This window comes from Arctopsyche grandis, chromosome 2 (genome assembly GCF_051622035.1).
Source record: "Arctopsyche grandis isolate Sample6627 chromosome 2, ASM5162203v2, whole genome shotgun sequence".
NCBI lineage: Eukaryota > Metazoa > Arthropoda > Insecta > Trichoptera > Hydropsychidae > Arctopsyche > Arctopsyche grandis.
Window position 1 is genome coordinate 31,753,919 of NC_135356.1, and position 19,140 is coordinate 31,773,058.

The 19,140-nt window shown below is 35.7% G+C and overlaps 2 protein-coding genes and 1 long non-coding RNA gene across 4 annotated transcripts in view; 2 read left to right on the forward strand and 1 right to left on the reverse strand.

Moving 5' to 3' along the window:
• The window catches only part of LOC143921156 (uncharacterized), a 325,759-nt gene that overhangs the window by 46,700 nt on the left and 259,919 nt on the right, over positions 1 to 19,140 (forward strand). The window lies entirely within an intron of this gene.
• On the reverse strand, positions 772 to 7,392 carry LOC143922632 (uncharacterized). Of its 2 annotated transcripts, XR_013261607.1 has the most exons (8): positions 7,199 to 7,389; positions 4,543 to 4,644; positions 4,405 to 4,457; positions 4,188 to 4,310; positions 3,971 to 4,093; positions 3,754 to 3,876; positions 3,537 to 3,659; positions 772 to 3,444 (listed from the first exon to the last, which is right to left on the reverse strand). It is a non-coding gene; the product is annotated as an uncharacterized LOC143922632 (long non-coding RNA). The 2 variants fall into 2 exon arrangements; XR_013261606.1 differs by lacking the exons at positions 4,405 to 4,457; positions 4,543 to 4,644 and having other exon boundaries at positions 7,199 to 7,392.
• Positions 9,478 to 19,140, forward strand: part of LOC143921170 (uncharacterized) — a 155,435-nt gene continuing 145,772 nt past the window's right edge. Inside the window, exon 1 of the mRNA XM_077444347.1 lies at positions 9,478 to 9,523. The gene's annotated coding sequence lies outside the window, so the exon portion shown is untranslated. The remainder of the gene's footprint in view (positions 9,524 to 19,140) is intronic.

Here is a 19,140-nt window from a genome sequence, read left to right on the forward strand (position 1 = left end):
TGAGCCTACATATACATACATATGTATGTACCTAGATACATGAGTACATGGCACAGTTCGCAGTTCGAACGATGACACAGTTCGCCTTTGGGATTTGGCAAAATTTGAAGGAATAAGCTTAGTTAATAGGTAAGCTGTTTTTTATTATAATATTGCCACTGAAATATACATTATAATAAACATAAAATTATCAAGAAATATATGTGTTTAGATCGAAATCGATGTTTAATCGTGGCGCAGGACCCGTCATCGGCATGGCTCCTTGCGAAAACAATCAATCGTTCGCCGCAGCCACTCAAGACGGTTCAGTATTCATAGTCTGAGCCATTAAAGACTGGAAATAATAAGGATTAGTGTGATGCCAAGCGTGTTTCGTAGCCTCAAAAAGGTATGTGTAGTCACTAGTCACACTGCTTGTGTAATGTGCTGGGGAGATTCAAAATAGATATGCGGTATCTACATACATATATAACATATCTCGGACGAGCTAACATATCTCATTTGGCAGAAGAGGAACGAAGAGGGGCAAATCAAAGGACACGTCTCAATAACGCCCTCTAATGATTTTAAATTAAAGCCCTCAAAATGATTTTAAAACAATAGATTTTTTTACATACATATGTAAACAACATATTATTGTATGGGCTATGGTGAATTTTTTTAGTCATATATACAAATAATAAAAACAAATACTATAGCAAATGATTTAACCAAAATAAATATTTGCTTTTCTTATATTGCTCATATCTAATGAGATTTTTTTTTTTTTTTGAGGATATATTTAACGACAAAGTATCAATCGTCGAGTAAAAATCCAGTAAAAGGATATCCGTCGAAAGGTACGCATTCGACCAGCACAAGCCTGGTTGCCGACTTTGAGCCTCACCATGAGCAACACATAAGCGAATTCCCCATAAGTGACAATTCCGAAGTTGGGGACGAAGAAAACTACAGTCCCGGTGAAAAGGATTGCTTATTCAACAACAAATTCAAAGTGGAAATGGCCAATAGATTATCTACAGAATGATAGCGCCTGATATCTACAGGACAATTTATTCCTCATGTGAATGATATTCTGATTTGAATGTTTTTAATCAGAATATCTAGATATTGAAATTCAATTCTTATTCTGACAAATTGGAATCAGAAGACAGTGTGATTTTTTGTCTAGTCAAACATGCGATCAATCGTAATGATTTACATTCCAAAAGTGAGCAAACTTTTTTGCACAGATTCAAAGCTGAACATTCAATAATTGGCACAAGCCACCGCTATTTGCAGTCGGATAAGTTGTAAAAAAGAACTAATTACACAAAATCACCAACAAACTGATTTTGCAGGCGTCCTTAGTCCAACTATTATAATATCGCGTATGCAAAAAATATAATATACTAAAACTCTTGTGTGCAATTTAAAGAAGTTTTCCATACCTAGCGGTATGCAACATGAAAATTTCAGCGAATTTTAAAATGGCGGTTTAAGAATGATACGTCAAAAAGACTTTCGTGTTGAAACACGCAACATCAGACTTTCCGACCAAAATATTAACGATGATGTAGATCGTCTATCTGTGTGCAGTAATAGAATTTGCATAGATGATGCGACGTTTATGACGATTGTTACATCGAGCCGTCAATTGTATTTGAACCGAGTATTGCGAGAAGATTAGTTGAAGCCGATTATATACCGTCCCCATGTTCGGTAAACTGCAATCTATGTAACATATAACAGCTTTTAGACGTGAGAAATTTTTTTAAGATAAAAAAAAATAAAATTATTAATGATAAAAAAAGATGGAAGACTGGTGTCGATAGAGAACAAATAAAAAGTAATTAAAGTAATAAAGGTGGCCACCGCAACTCCATCACTTTGGGATTTAAATGCTACTCCCTACAAACCAGAGGCTAGCAAAAATAGCGACGTACTTTTAATACCCATAGGGCAAAACATTTAGAAAGGAGAGCTTTCCTACAAGTGCCAGGACTACCGAACCATCGTAGAAAGTGCCAGGACCATACATATAGAATAACATATAGTTATTCTATGTCTATAGCCAGGACGATACTTCTTTCTAAAGAACTGTCAGAGAACCATATGAGTAGTCACCGGAGCCTGAGGGGGCCGTGTATTGTTCAAAGGTTGTAAATGCATTGTTTAAGGTTTGCCGAACAATGGATAGCACTGTGACTATCCTACCTCTACATGTGAGGCATGGGTTGGAAAAGCTTCAGACCTATGTAAATAGCAACCGGTGAAGAGGCTCCTCAAAGTATCGTAATAGCTACTCGACAACAATACTCATTGCCAAATGATGCCATAGTTTCTTGTAAGTTTAATCAGCTTTATAAGATAGAACCAATAACGCCGAGTATGTGGGAGAACATTTTGAAAAATATTCCGTAGTTGTGTGTCTGTGGCTTTTAAAATTTCCTGCTGCCGGTGAAGCAAATATTAAAATTGGTAGCCCAACAATTAGGACGTCCAGGAGGACGAATCATATTTTCCAATGTAGTAGCGAAAAAATAACATGTGTGACGAGGACAATTAGCTGATGTGTGTTTAGACACTCCTCTTTGTAATGGATATACCCACAACCACGTAGTATGGATGGTCTCTAGACTGGTACTCAAACTCTAGACTGGAGTCAAAAATTCCTTAAAAAAGACAATGCGCGATAAGATACTGTCGAGAGGATAGAAAAAGTATTTCGAATGCCACAATTTGCAGAAATTTTTTGTCTTGCAAAGTAACATTTTCCAAAATCGCTGACAATGGCAGTTTCGAAATGATGCAATATTTGACGAGCAATCTAGGTGAAAAAGTATCTGGTTTCAAGCGCGAATGAAAGGTGACAACCATATTAAGATATGTAGTACATTAAAAGTACCAAAGACCCAATGACTCGTTTCAATATTACTTTTATAATGAGCTGTTCCCACTATGTGGATTCACACAGTAGATTTATATAAAGTAATAGTAATATAATTGGTCGTATTGGCGTCTCACGACATACGAATCGATTTACTAATATGCAGGTAACTGTACATTTCATTGTACAAATTAATTGCACAAAAACTTTGGAAATAAAATAGACCACACGTGAATGGGTGCGGCGCCTCGCAGATGCCAAATGTTTAAAATGAGATACATATGACTACAGTGAATTTAATAAAAATACATCAATCACGCTTGTGAGTACATAGGTGCGGCACCTCGCAGATACCAAATTCTAAATTATAAAAGAAAAATGCAGCGAATTCACTGGAGAATACGATGAAACGATGACAATGATGGACGTGTGTCGTTTTTGACGTACATACAGCGATGGTACAAACCTCATCACGAGCGAGAATGCATCGGCAGTTCTGGATCGGCTGGCAGTACAGGTTAATTTTCAGGAAAAGACCGCCTTTTTTCCGGTCTCCTTCTGGTATCAGAAACGATCTGAAATAGAAACGTCAATCAAATGAGTACAAAGCCAAAGTCAAACTAAAACACACAATTAAGTTTAACAATATTTGGACTTTCGAAAATACCTGGTGATATTTGGATACAACTTCGGGAAATTTTATCAGCAGTTCAGGATCGGCTAGCAGTACAGCTTAATTTTCAGGCAAAGACTGCATTTTTTCCAGTCTCCGTTTGTTATCAGCAACGATCTGAAAGATAAAAAATTAACTCAAATGAGTACAAATAAAAAGTCAAACTAAAACACATAGGAAAGTTAATCAATCTCTGGATTTTCGAAAATACCTGATGATATTTGGACACAACTTCAGCAAATTGTATCGGCAGTTCTGGATCGGCTGGAAGTACAGCTTCATTTTCAGGAAATGACCGCGTTCTTTCGTGACTCCGTTTGTTATCAGCAACTATCTGAAATAGAAACGTACGTTTCAAATGAGTACAAAGCCAAAGTCAAACTAAAACACACAGTTAAGTTTAACAATATTTGGACTTTCGAAGATACCTGGTGATATTTGGATACAACTTCAGGAAATTTTATCAGCAGTTCAGGATCGGCTAGCAGTACAGCTTCATTTTCAGGCAAAGACTGCATTTTTTCCAGTCTCCGTTTGTTATCAGCAACGATCTGAAAGATAAAAAATTAACTCAAATGAGTACAAATAAAAAGTCAAACTAAAACACATAGGAAAGTTAATCAATCTCTGGATTTTCGAAAATACCTGATGATATTTGGACACAACTTCAGCAAATTGTATCGGCAGTTCTGGATCGGCTGGAAGTACAGCTTCATTTTCAGGAAATGACCGCGTTCTTTCGAGACTCCGTTTGTTATCAGCAACTATCTGAAATAGAAACGTACGTTTCAAATGAGTACAAAGCCAAAGTCAAACTAAAACACACAATTAAGTTTAACAATATTTGGACTTTCGAAGATACCTGGTGATATTTGGATACAACTTCGGGAAATTTTATCAGCAGTTCAGGATCGGCTAGAAGTCAATTAAATGAGTACAAATAAAAAGCCAAACTAAAACACATAGGAAAGTTTATCAATCTCTGGATTTTCGAAAATACCTGATGATATTTGGACACAACCTCAGCAACTTGTATCAGCAGTTCTGGATCGGCTGGAAGTACAGCTTCATTTTCAGGAAATGACCGCGTTCTTTCGGGACTCTGTTGGGTGTCAGCAAAAAACTATAATTTTTGACTAGGGTGACCAGCTTTTTTATACAACTTTTTGAAGAGAAAAAAATCTAAAAATATATCCTATGCTATAAACTATGGCAAAATTTAAAATAAAATTGATTTTTTGACGAATAAATTTCGAATAAATTTATTCGCATTTATGAAATTATCAGAGAGCATTTATGAAATTATGTAGATATGACCGACAATTTCAATACAGTAATTATTTTTATACTAGTGTTGGGCCCGTTGATTTCAACGGGTGGTTTCAAAAAGGAATTGAAACTCGAATAAAAATAAAGTTAAAGATATTGAATCGACTGGTTTCGGAAAGAAATTGATGCACGAATTAGAAGTTACGATTGACAAATTACGAAGTGAATACGAATTACGAATTATGTTTTGTGCATCGCCGACGTCTCGACGCCTTTGCCCCCAGCGCCCCCGTTGCTTTCGGCACCCCGGGGCCTTTGCCCCCGGCGCCCCCGAGGCCTTCGCCCCCAGTGCTCCGGACGCCTCTGGCGCCCGTAGCACAAAAATATGATAAATATGAAAAAAACTGAAAAAAATGAAAAATATGAAAAAAATGAAAAATATGAAAAAAGCGGGAAAAATATGAAAAAAGCGGGAAAAAAATGAAAAAAATGAGAAAAATGAAAAATATGAAAAAAATGAGAAATATGAAAAAAACTGAAAAATATGAAAAAAGCTGAAAAAATGAGAAATATGAAAAAAGCTGAAAAAACTGAAAAAAATGAAAAAAAAAATTTTTGTTCCCCATACTGGTTGACGGTTGATCGTCCAATATACAAATATATATATTTAGCGACAGTCCGTTTTTATATATATTACTAGTGTTGGGCCCGTTGATTTCAACGGGTGGTTTCGAAAAGGAATTGAAACTCGAATAAAAATAAAGTTAAAGATATTGAATCGACTGGTTTCGGAAAGAAATTGATGCACGAATTGAAAGTTACAAAAATAAACAAAAATATACATACATACATATGTATGTACCTATATATCTTAAAACATGAAAATATTGATATTTTCAAGGTGGAAATATCAATATTTTCATGTTATTTAATATCAATACTTTCATTGTTTCATTGACCACTATGGTATATGTAAATATTAGGTACTATAAACACTTACATAATTTATTTTGATTGCAGAGGAACCGAAGAATACATGAATGTAATGGGAAAAATTGATATTATAAATTCTACATTAGGAAAAGCACTAGGTGGGGCAATGGGAGGTTATACTACTGGAACAAAACCACTGATTGATCTGTTGAGACAAGTGTCCAGGCCATATTTGTTTTCGAACTCTCTTCCCCCCTCTGTGGTTGGAAGTGCAATCAAAGTACAAAAAATATTTTAGTTTTTTCCATAAAAGAGAAAGTAATTGAGATCACAATCACTAAATTATACATACTATATATTCAACCATTTTAAATTAAAGGTATTTGAAAGTTCGCCTGGATTGTGTCAAAAGTTGAGAGAAAACACTACATTATTCCGCAAAACAATGACAGAGGCAGGCTTCAAAATAAGCGGAAAAGACCATCCGATCCCAGCGCCGCCGACGCCTCCGGCGCCCCCAGCCCCCCCGATGCCTTCGGCACCCCGGGGGCTTCGCCCCCAGCGTCCCCGATGCCTTCGGCATCCCGGGGGCTTCGCCCCCAGCGCCGCCGACGCCACCGGCGCCCCCAGCGCCCCGATGCCTTCGGCACCCCGGGGGCTTCGCCCCCAGCGCCGCTGACGCCTTCGGCGCCGCCAGCGCCCCCGGCAATGAAAAAAATGAAAAAACTGAAAAAATGAAAAAAATGAAAAAAATGAAAAAACTGAAAAAATGAAAAAAATGAAAAAACTGAAAAAATTAAAAAAATTAAAAAACTGAAAAATTGAAAAAAATTAAAAAACTGAAAAAAATGAAAAAAATGAAAAAACTGAAAAAATGAAAAAAATGAAAAAATGAAAAAAATGAAAAAACTGAAAAAATGAAAAAAATGAAAAAACTGAAAAAATGAAAAAAATGAAAATTATGAAAAAAATGAAAATTATGAAAAAAATTAAAAAAACTGAAAAAACCTGAAAAATATGAAAAAACTGAAAAATATGAAAAATATGAAAAATATGAAAAACTGAAAAAATGAAAAAAATGAAAAAAATGAAAAAAAAAAATTTTTGTTCCCCATACTGGTTGACGGTTGATCGTCCGTCACATATATACAAATATACATACAAATATACATACAAATATACAAATATATTTAGCGACAGTCCGTTTTTATATATAGTATATTTCGAGGCATTCGTCGAAGCGCGCAAACGACACGGAAAGGAAACGACGCCACAGTCGAGGGGGATGACGAGACGCGATTCCAAGGTCGCGGTGGCTCTGATTGTTTGGTGGCAAATGTGCAATCAATCGACGAGCACTTGTGCAATCGATCGACGAAAGCAATCAACCCCACCCCACGGCAAACGCGACCAACGATCGAAAGGGCAACAATAAAGCTACAATAATAGCGTACCTGCGGGGGGTTGGGGGTGGTGGTGGGGGGGGGGCGGGTAGCGGCAGCTCAGAGCTCAGCGACGCGCACCCGCCGCGATGGCCGCTGCACTTCTGCCGGAAAATGGCGGCGAACATTGCGGTCCGCATTGGCACGAACTCAGAGCCGAGAGCCCAGCGACGTGCACTCACCGCGATGGGCGCACCACTTCTGCCGACTGCGAGCAGCGTTTCCGATGTAATGGCTGGGAGTGGGGGTTCCCCCTCGGCGATAGCGATTGGTCGAATATGCGAACGACGCAGCTAATTTCGACGCACACGCCAACCCCACTAATCGACATGCCCGTACACGAAACATGCCTAGCCGTTGGTACATACCTACGTACATATGCATGTACATATGTCTCAAATGGCCTTTTACGTGTACGAACACGCAAAAATACCTGTCCTGTACGTATCATATTATATATGTATGTAGATATTTGCTGTGCACAATCAACACATCGCAATCAAATAAAATAATCGGTGTTATGTTTCATTCAAAATAAGCACTACGGTCTATTTGAATTTACTGATTATGTACAGCGCAAAACTCCGTACGAAGACACTTCATACAACTGAAGAAGCGAAAGGGACATACACCCACCCCATTGAGATTTTTGTTGGTGGTCACCCACCGTTTACGAGATATGAGCGTTTAAAAAAATCCGCGATTTTTACAGTTTTTTGGCTTTTGCGGTCATAAAACTCAAATATTCAATCAATAGTCAGATATTTTTCCTATTAATTGTTATATTTCATTGCTTTAAAATACTTCAAATTAATTGTCTAGCGAATTTTAAAAGTCGTAAATATATTTTTTTTACGGATTTTTTTTTCCGTCCTATTTTTCATTTATTTGGCAATTTTTTTTTATTTCACCACGTTTATAAGGATTGGTTTTCTATCTCAATATATTTTTACTTTATTTATGTACGTAGTAACAATAGACGCAGTTTTGTGATCATTCGAAAATTCGAATTCGAGATTTTGATTGATTCGAACTGAGAATCGATCACTGATCACGTTTTCATGATCTAGAAGAAGTGTGTGTGTGTGTGTGTGTGTGTGTGTGTGTATTTTGGGGATATTTTAACAACGTTAGTCTTATCGAACTGAAACTTAGTATCGGTTACTGAAATTCTTATCGACACGACGTAAAATTTTATCATAAAATTTTTATGTTGACCAGGAATGGTACCTCCCCTTATAGGTGTCCTCTTTTTTTTAAGTTTTTGAATTCAATTATCTCCCAAACCACTAACCGAATCAGACTTCGATTTTTTTTTCGTTCGAATTTTCTTCCACTATTTTTTTCGACTCCACTTTTTTTTTCGATGTCTTCTACAAGTTATTATGGTTACAATTAGAGACAAACAGATAGTCCCAAAATAACTGAGCATAATATTTAGTTTTTATCTAAAAAAAAAATTGCCTATTTTTGGATAAAATGAAGTCACCAATTTGATATTCGACATAAATTAATAATATGAACAACTAAAATTAAAAAAAAAAAAAAAAAAAAAAATTCCATCCCAGAGTAGACTAGTGGTGAAGAGAAATTCCATTAAGAGTGCAAAGTGTTAAACATGTGTGTTCGTCACAAAGAAAATTCAATGTGATGAAAATAAAAAAAAAATTATTAAATTTTATAAACCGGAAGTGGGATTTTTTTCCTCGTAGAAAGGTGAAAAATGTTGTGCCCACTACTCTGTCCACACCCCTGAACGTATTAAGCTGAAAATTTATATTTCTATCCTTTATGTACTAACTTTGAGCTGGTAGGGTTTTGGTCAGAATTTGTAGACCGGAATCAGTATTTTTTTTTCTTTTAAAACAATATTTCATTATTTTATTTTGACCTGTAAAATTATTTTTATTTTCTTGATATTTAATGAGTATAATACTGATAGTGATTTTTAGTAATAAAAAAAATTTGAACAAAATCTGACAACCGGAAGTAGTTTTGTGGAAGTTTCCATACATTTGCGCTCAATTTGTATCGCTATCATAGTCATCAGTTCAATATCGAATTTTGTTTTGTAACCTTCTTATATGTCCTCAAATATATAGATAAAGTCATGGGTTGGTCACACCCGAATTTTTTTTTATCTAAACGTACTAACTCAAGCGGTAATTGCAATTTAAATGCTTTCGTTATGTATATGGTTGTATCGCGTAATATGTAAGGTGCAAGAGAGACGACATGTAGTCTGTGAGGTGGCCGAACACCAAATTCGGTTGGAAATCGCACGGCACGGTCAGTAGCGGTGAATATACGACGCTGAGCTGCCCCACTCGCCCACAGGTACGTTCTTATTGTAGCTAATTAGCCCTTTCAATCAGTTGGTTGCGCCATTCATTGCAGGCCGATTCCGATTCCGCGACGCCATTCTTCATTTTTCCGGCTTTCCCGCATCGGTAGCCGTTTCGTTCGGCAATATCGACGCGCTTTCGTTCTTTGCGCAAACGATGGCCAAGGCCGTGGACGCGCGTGCCATTTTCTGTCGCGCGGTCACTTCGTTTTAAGTACGACCATATACGTAATGGTAATGACCATATATGTACTATGGTTTGTGCAGCACAAGAAAAATATCGAGCCTAATGCGAATCTTGCGAGCTCGGGAACACTGTTGCATTCGTCGGCTTGCCTGTATGAACATGTATGAACATATGTATGAACCGACCTTGGAATCGCGTCTCGTCTTTTTCGATTGAGCCGTGCGGTGCGGCCTTTCCGTGTCATTTGCGTGTTTCGCAGCCTCTTTGGACGAATGTTCACGTTGGGCCGTCTCGCTATCAATATTATCACGCGATCCATGTATCAGTGATAGTGTCAGTATCACGATTAAAGGGCGGACCGGAAGCGTGCTTTTTCCAGGAATCAGGGCATTTTGGGTCTATTTAGAAATTAAGAGTCCAAAAAAATGAACGGCACGCTTCCGGTCCTACCTCTAATCATGATGATCAATACTAGAATCACGATCCGAGTTAATAGTCGTTCCATCAGCACCAAAATGGCGGCTCGACGTCCCCTTGCATTGCGTTGCTTTGCGATTCGTCGCGAAACTGTTTGCCGCCCTCTCCATTAGCATACAATGTACATATGTGTGACCATTTTTTTCATCGTTACAATTCAATAAATTTACATATACAGTATACTCTCAATCATCCGGGTGCGGATAATCCGTGCTTGAAAAATATTAATTTAAAAATTAAATTATTTTTTTTATATGATTATGAGACCCACCGATTGATTGCAACCATAAACACGCGTGTTATTTGAAACAAATGATGTCACGCAGATTCACTTAAAAAGTTTTTTTTATAGGACGATTCATCATCAACCAGCGATTTAAATTTATTTCATACTTCCAAAATAACATTTGATTATAATTGCACTTTTAAATTTTGATTCGTGCATTTTTGAAAATTCTATTTATTTTTTACCCTTGATTTTTAGCGTGATGGAAAGAAGAAAATTTTGTTATATGGGGGGGAAGACATTTTTTTTTAGCCCTGGGTGGGAGCCCCCTCTGACTCCTGGCAAGCACTGGTTTCAGTCCCAGTCCGCCACTGTTTCCGGGAATAAAAATTCGTTCGGTTCGTTCAAAATTGCCATTTTTGCCCATATCTACTAAGGGCTGACGAGAGGGGGGGAGGCGGAAAAAAGTTTCAGGGCCCGAGTTCACTCTTTTTCGAGTGCTACTACATACATAGTTAGTATATAGTACATTATAAGTTTCAAAATATCACACTGATTAAATGAAAATATCGTAAATGAAAATTATGTCGAATATATTTTTGTTAGTTATAGTCGAATTGAATTTAAATATGCACAACTTTCCAAACACCATATGGATATACATATTTGATAAATATTTAGACTACATAGATTGGGTGAATTTTTTTGTCCACTGCTACGGCGAGCGGCCACGCTTACAATGTGTACATGTGTTGGTAAAAGTGTTAGCCGAGCGCGGCCTCGGCTGAAGTCGGGCGCACTCGGCTAACGGCGTTCGGCTCTCGGCCGAGCTCGGCGAAGAAGGGGGGAGGGGGGGGGGGGGGGGGACTTATGCAACATCTTGACGCCAACGTTCCGTCCAAGCTCTAAGGTGTCTCACACGCGCGCACACCTTAGAGGGAACGCTTTCATGGAACCATCCACACGCACGATATCTACTACCGATGTTTCCATATCCAGTTGCTACATATTTAGGAACTGGATATGGAATTCGTATTATCGTATTATTACTAGAGGTAGGATAGTCACAGTGCTATCCATTGTTCCATTTTGTAAATCCTTTGTAAAAAAAGGTTCGGCAAACCTTTAACAATGCATTTACAACCTTTGAACAATACGCGGCACCTTCTGGGTCCGGTGACTAATTATTACCAATGTGCTTTATTGCGGGTATAAATTATTTTCACACGATAAAAATTAACAAACACATCAATTTGATTAATTTGTAGGTATTTTGTTTAGAAACCCTTTGAACAGACGAAGAACACAATATATGTACAAGATTTTCGTACAAACTTTCTTATGGTACATACTTATCATTTAATGTAATGCTGAGATTCTTATTTTCATATTTATCACAATATGTACATTATTTTTAGATTAACCATGCTTAATAGTTACCTTAACTTACATATACATATGTATGTAAAAGTCCTGATGAATGTTTGATTCTGCGATAAATGACAATGTAAAGTTTCCCATAGACATCACATAAGATTAACCAAACATTTCACGGACGTAATAAATGCTTTAAACATGGCTTATCTAATAGTAAACATTTTATTAAGTTTATTTGAACAGTTTTATTTTATTTAAATTTATGTGAATATGCATTTGTTATTAATTTATCAAATTTAATGTCACGGATTCTACCACCTTACAAACCTTACATTTATTTATTTATTTATTTGGAAAACTTACAGTTTATTAAGTTACATAGATTGATAGTAAAAAAACATAATTATGTTAAGTAAACCATTAATAATTTTCACATATAGGTAAAAAAAGAAAAGCTTAAACATTTAAAATAAGAAACAAAAATGATAATAGAGTAAGATAGTTAGAGAAAAATAAAAAAGAAAAAAATATATATAACAGTATAATAAAAATATCAAAATAATAAGAATAATAATATGATAAAAATTATGAAATAATAAAAATAATATAATTTATAACAAAAAACAAAAAGACAAAATAAATACATCAAAATAAAAATTCATAATCACAATCGTAAATTTTCAATAAAATTAATCATCGAAAAACAAGTTTGCAATAATCACTCTATCTTGTATAGCATTAATATTAAATAAGTCAAACATAGAAATTGCAGAAGTTAGTGTGTTGACGGTGGAGCTTACACGCCAGATGAATGAGCTTCTTCCATAATTAGAAAAAGTATTAGGTATGTAAAGGAGCTCATTACATCTAGTCATTCTATTTGGCACACGCAATGATAGTCTGCTCAATAATTGAGGACAGTCGATTGAGCCGTTAAGGATGTTCAAAATTGTTGAGATGTAAGCTATCTCCCTTCTTTTGACAAGTGGAAGTAGATGCTGACACCTACAAGCATCTTCATAGGAAGTATAGGATAGTCCAAAACGGCTACTGATGTACATCAAGAATCTCTTCTGAATGCGCTCCAATCTGTCTCTTGCACCAGAGTACTCTGGGTTCCAAACTTGGGATGCAAACTCAACAATACTTCTTACGTATGCACAATATAGTATTTTGTATGATTTAATAGAAGTAAAGCATTTGGAGGACCGGATGACGAACCCGAGGGCCTTCGACGCTCGAGCTACAACATTGTCAATATGTTTACCAAAGGATAGATCAGAGTTTAAAAAGACTCCCAAATCCCTAATTTCCGATACCCTTGTGAGTCTATGTCCGTTGATTGAATGAGGAAAGTCAACTGGACATAGTTTTCTGGTAAAGGTTATGCAGGAGCATTTTGCTACATTAATTTCCAACTTATTTATGCTGCAATAAGCCTCTAGCCTGAACAAATCATCTTGTAGGGCCAAAGCATCATTTCGGTTGTCTATTCTCTTGAAAATCTTCATATCATCAGCAAATAATAGTACACTTGAATTCTGAAAACATTTTTCAATATCGAAGATGAAGATATTGAATAATAGAGGTCCCAAGAGGGAGCCTTACATACTTACATAAATAACCTTCGATATTGTTATTATTTCAGACGGGAAGTGCATAGATCGTGATTTTATCATGACTGACGGATTTCACAATTTCAACAGAGCTGGTCAGTTAAATGAACGCAATCAGTAAATAAGAAATTTGAATATTATATTGTAGTATGTATGTATAAGTATCAGCAGTGTAATACCCCTCCTCCCCCCCATTGAATTGATATCGATCTCTTACATGGCGACATATGTATGTATATGTAAGTATGCACAGGTGTACTTCTTGGAATTACATATTAACATTCTACGAATCCTCCATGGATTTAGTAAATCTGTTTAATCCTAAAAATTATACGTTTACGTATAATTTCATCAATTTAGTATCTACATATACATATATTAATATGTACTTGTTATTATGTCAATAAAATGTGTATTTATAGAATATGAAAAACTGTTTTCAGAATTCTTACATAGATTGTATGTACATATGTTTTTAGTTGGACAACACATTCAACCTACTTGGCCCTGTTCTAACGATGAACCATTCGAGATTTCAGCATGGTCCAAACAATTCACTGTAAATATTATATAATATAATATTTATATAATAAATAAGAAGAGCTCAAAATTTTCAAATAAATAATCATTTTATATTTATAGGTATGTTCCGAGGAATGTTCCCCGAAAAATCATTGCAACTCCACCTGCAAGTGTTGCGATGCCTTCTTCACAATCCATGACATATTTAGAAACATCACGACAGGAAATACAGATGCTTACGGTTTCGGAAACTAAACGTGATAATTATTGAAATTATTGAAATTACAAACTTAAAGGATAAGAAATAAGGATAGCAATCAATTGTCTGTATTTCAAGCCACTCGATCGTATTAAATTTACAAGTTTAATAATACAAGATGTCAAATGTTCAACTTTTAACACATTTTTGCACAATACTTGTTGATGTATAATACAATGAATTATAATTAAATTGTAATCGGGACACTTTTTGGAAAATTTATCCCGGATTTTCTTTAATGGTCCAATATTTTTACCCGTCAAACTTGGTGTTCTGTCAGTTGTTATTTTTTTTAAGCAATTAACAACTTTTTAAAAAATATCAGCTCCCGTTGTTTGATCTTTAAGTGATTCCAATGACAACAGCTCTTCAATAATTTCAAATTTAGAGTTACATCCGCGTATGAAAATTAATAACTGTGGGGTATCTTTTCGATCATCACTTTCGTCGAGAGCTATCGAGTACCATGTGATCGATTCTAATATTGATGATAATTGCTTATTAAAGTTTGTATTCTAGTTTGCCGTCTAGTTTGGCCCAAATTTGAATTCTAACTTATGTCAGAAACGATAAACCATTTAACAAATCAACAAAAATTTCTTAGATCAGAAAAAAGTAAACTTTTTTTGAATTTTCGACAGGGACTTGTTGGCAAAACGCCGATCTGCGTTGGTTTGCATTCAAAGGGCTAATAAAATATTTTGAAAATAATTACCGAATTTGTGGTTTCCTGTATATTTTCCAAATATGCATAGATATATGTATGTACATTTAAAATCACTTATTTGGTTTGCCCCGATAACACTAATCCTCGTCCGAATTTACTGCATTTCGACATAATTTAACTAAAACTTTGCGAATACCGTGTGTCTTTCTGACCGCTCCGCTTCCGGTCCAATGAGATACGGACTAGACCAGGGGTCGGCAACCTGCGGCTCGCGAGCCACATGCGGCTCTTTGGATGTGAAGCTGCGGCTCTTTAGTTCCATACGCAAACATTATTTATTTTATCAAAAAAAAAAAAAATTTAAATTCGTTCTGAATTGATTAACGAGGATTAGGCACCGATTCTATCACACCGAGTCACTTGTAGTCGCTTTTCACCGCACCCCTCCCCCGTGACACGCGTCGTCACTGACGTCAGTCCGTCGGAAGCTCTCGAATTCCACAAAGAACAATACGGTCATAATTTATTTGTTTGCAGTGAAGCGTTCACCCCAGCTCGCAGTTTCGTCATTCGCTCGCCGCTTCCACGAAATGGTACGCACGGCCTGAATCGTGTTGCAGATTTTGTCCTCAGCTGCAATGATATTCGAAGCATATATTGACATTTTTTTCTTTTTATGAGACCTGTGCTATTTAGAATCGAATATGATTTTCTCAGTCGTACTTTGGATTTTCAAGTACTTAGATCTCGTTACGCGGTGTGTGTGTTGTGCTAAGACGCTGTTGTTTCTGTTAATTGTACGAAGATTATCTATTTTTATGTAAGTACGTTTTATTACAATATTTATATGTCCAGTTCTTCGATACAGCGAAGAATAAATCATCAATAATAAACATGGTTGTAAGTATGTCCAAATACTTCAGAGCCCGATATAGAAATAATAGACAATGACATAGAGAAAGTTGAACTAGAAATTAAACAGTCCTTGCAAGAAAAACTTGATCAAGCAAAGTAAATAATTGCAAAACTTGTCATATGCTGTTTTGGATACCTAAATAATAATTTTAAAAATTCTTTATTACAGCTTCACCGCAAGCATGGCATCTTCAAAAAAAATAGAGAAGAACTGAAGAAGAGCATCGAGAATTCAATCGGGATTGGATGGAGTCGTTCGCTTTCATATGCAACTCAGATGGCCTTCCGACTTGTCTCATTTGCCAAAAAAAACTCGCACACAATAAGAAATCAAATTTAGAGAGACACTTCACTAACACCATACTGAGTTTGCTAGTAAATATCCAGCCGGCGAAGAAATCAGAAATCTTGAAAAAAATCAAAGATTTGCCACTATCCGCTAAAACAGTACAAGATAGAATAGCTAAAATGTCTTCAAATGTAACATATTTGCAGGTGAAAGATATTCAACTTTCTTCTGTCTTATCACTTGCTATAGATGTGTCTTGCGACATAAAAGACACGGCACAAGTTGCCCTTTTTGTCAGGTATATGTCATCCCAAGGTCCAAAAGAAGAACTTCTAGGATTGTTACCGCTCTCGGGACAAACTAGAGGGGAAGATATAGCGAATGCCGTGCAAAAATGCCTTGAAGGCAATAAGATCGATTTAAATAAAATCGTTTCAATAGCAACTGATGGAGCCAGAAGTATGAGAGGAAAAAATAAAGGGGCAACAACGATTCTTCAGAGCAAAATAAACCACGAAATTCTTACGTTTGTTTGCTCAATTGTGTGCTATTGAAGTACAAGTTAGTGTTGTAAGTAAATGTTTAATTGTTTCAATTTTTTACTTAAATAATAAGTAATTATTTAATAATGCCATATATGTATATATATATTATCTAATTTGTTGTGAAAACACTACTTACATATGTATGAATAAATAGATTAGTTTTTTTTATTAAAAAACTTTATTTATGCAGTACTATTTATTGTTGGCAAGAAAAAATTTTGTGGCTCTTCAAAAACTTTGAAATTTTGTAAATTGTAATTTTTGGCTCTTCCGACTCAAAAGGTTGCCGACCCCTGTCGACATAATGGACCAATCCTGTGCATCTGATAAAAAATTCTTCTTCCAAATTAATTCTTCCACGCGAATATGATCCGTAGTGTGTTCTCAATAGTATGCAGAACTATAAGAAACTGACTTGCACACATGGGAGTGAGGTCATTCGAGTCACAATAGGGCTGTATGAAATTTATTTAACGAAGACTGTGAAAACGAAATATTTCGTATGCATTGCATTGTGCATCAAGAAGTGCTAGTTCGTAAATCTGTTATTAAATGCATGGAAGATGTGGAGTTAACTGTGAGAAAAGTATTAAATGCAATTAATACCAGTAGTAAATTGTCGAACATGTTTAGTCCTATATGAGAAATCAACGGTGAAAAACACAATATATTGCTCAATTGCAATCATATTAGATGGCTAAGTTTTGATAACAGTGTTCAACGTCTTTGTGAATTAAATGATTATGTTACATATATCTGCTTTGGCCGTAAATCATAAAGATTTAAGTGAAAAGCTTCAAAGTAATTATATAAAAGGGTCGATTTTATTCCTAAAGAATTTTTTGCCGCACATTAGCTTGATTAATAAACAACTACAAAAAAGTAACTTAACAATAATAGAAACCATGCTCATCATTGACAAACTAAATAAAAAATATAGCGAAAAGCCTTGTGACAGAAGTTGAAAATGACAATTTTTCAATTTTATCTTCTGTTAGTGATTTCATAGATAGGATGACAGAAACAACTTCAAAATTAAAATTAAAACTTAAAATAATAGAGTGTCTTAAATCTCTGAATCTGGAACTTGATAAAAGGTTCGAAGAATTGAATTTTTTTAAAACTGTTTCTTTTGTATCTTCCCCTTTTATTATGATGAAAAATGAAAATTTCCTAGTACTACAAAATAGATTAAAATCATTTTCAGTATTGAGATTAATTAACTGGGCTAACGTAAAATATGCATTATTAGAAATTAATTACGATCAAGTACTTAATAATATAAAGATTTGGCAACAATTGTTATTATTATTAATATTGTCTATTTTTCCCACTACCGTATATTGCGAAAGATCATTCAGTGTAATGCACTTTATTAAAAACAAATTTAGTAATCAGCTGACAGACGCAAACTTATTGAAGAAAGGAGTATTGAGCAATTTCCATTGCATTATTATTAAATAAATAGATACCAAAATGTTAAAATTTCTTTTATTTTATGAATAAATTGATTTTTTTTTGTAACTTTAATTTATTTGATTAAATTTGGTGCGGCCACCAGGGACTACTATTATCACCTGTGCGGCCACGGTGAAATTTCACCTGAGAACCACTGATCTACATTTATGTACATACATATTAGGTGGGCTGAAAAGTTCGTAGGCTGACACATAGATGGCGCTACTAGTATTAAATCCATATGATTTTTAGTTAGTCCTGTGCTGTTTCATCGACAATGCACCGTGTCACAAATCAATGAAAACGATGGCAAAATTGCATGAATTGGGCTTCGAATTGCTTCTGCATCCACCGTATTCTTCAGATCTTTGTAAAAATGAAGGCGGCGCTTACAAACAAGCATCTCAATCTTCATACGCGGTTGAGATTCGCGAAGAGCTACGTCTGGACAGTATTACTACACGGATGTGAGACGTGGACTCTGAAAACCAAGATGATCAGCCGAATTGAGGCTTTTGAGATGTGGGTCTATAGGCGTATGCTGAAGATTCCGTGGACCAAAAAGATATCTAAGTCTAAGTCTCCAATTCAGTCTCAACGGTCTCAGAGGCAGTATTTAATCCGTTGCTCGGGTATTGAAGATGAGCATCTAAAAGCTGTCTCCGATAAACGTTTTATTCATTTATTCTATCTGAAACGTGAGTCTACAGAAACTCAAATAAGGGATTATATATGTAGGAAGTTGGGACGAATTGATCAGAACTTCACAGTTCAATCACTATCAGCTAGGGGCAGTTATGCTTCATTCAAAATAGGAGTCTGCACAGCTGACTTTTCTGTGGTTTTTGATCCTGCTTTTTGGCCGCGGGGAGTCGGGTTTCGTCGGTGGCTTTTTCGGAAGACAAAGGCCGCAATTTAATAAGACCCGAAAGGAACGGGCGCGCTTTTGTGAGTCCTTAAATGTTTACTACCAAAATGTAAGGGGACTTAATTCAAAGACCGACATTTGTTTATCTGCTGTTCTTGCTCAAGATCATGACTTAATTGCTTTTTCTGAAACTTGGATTTGCGA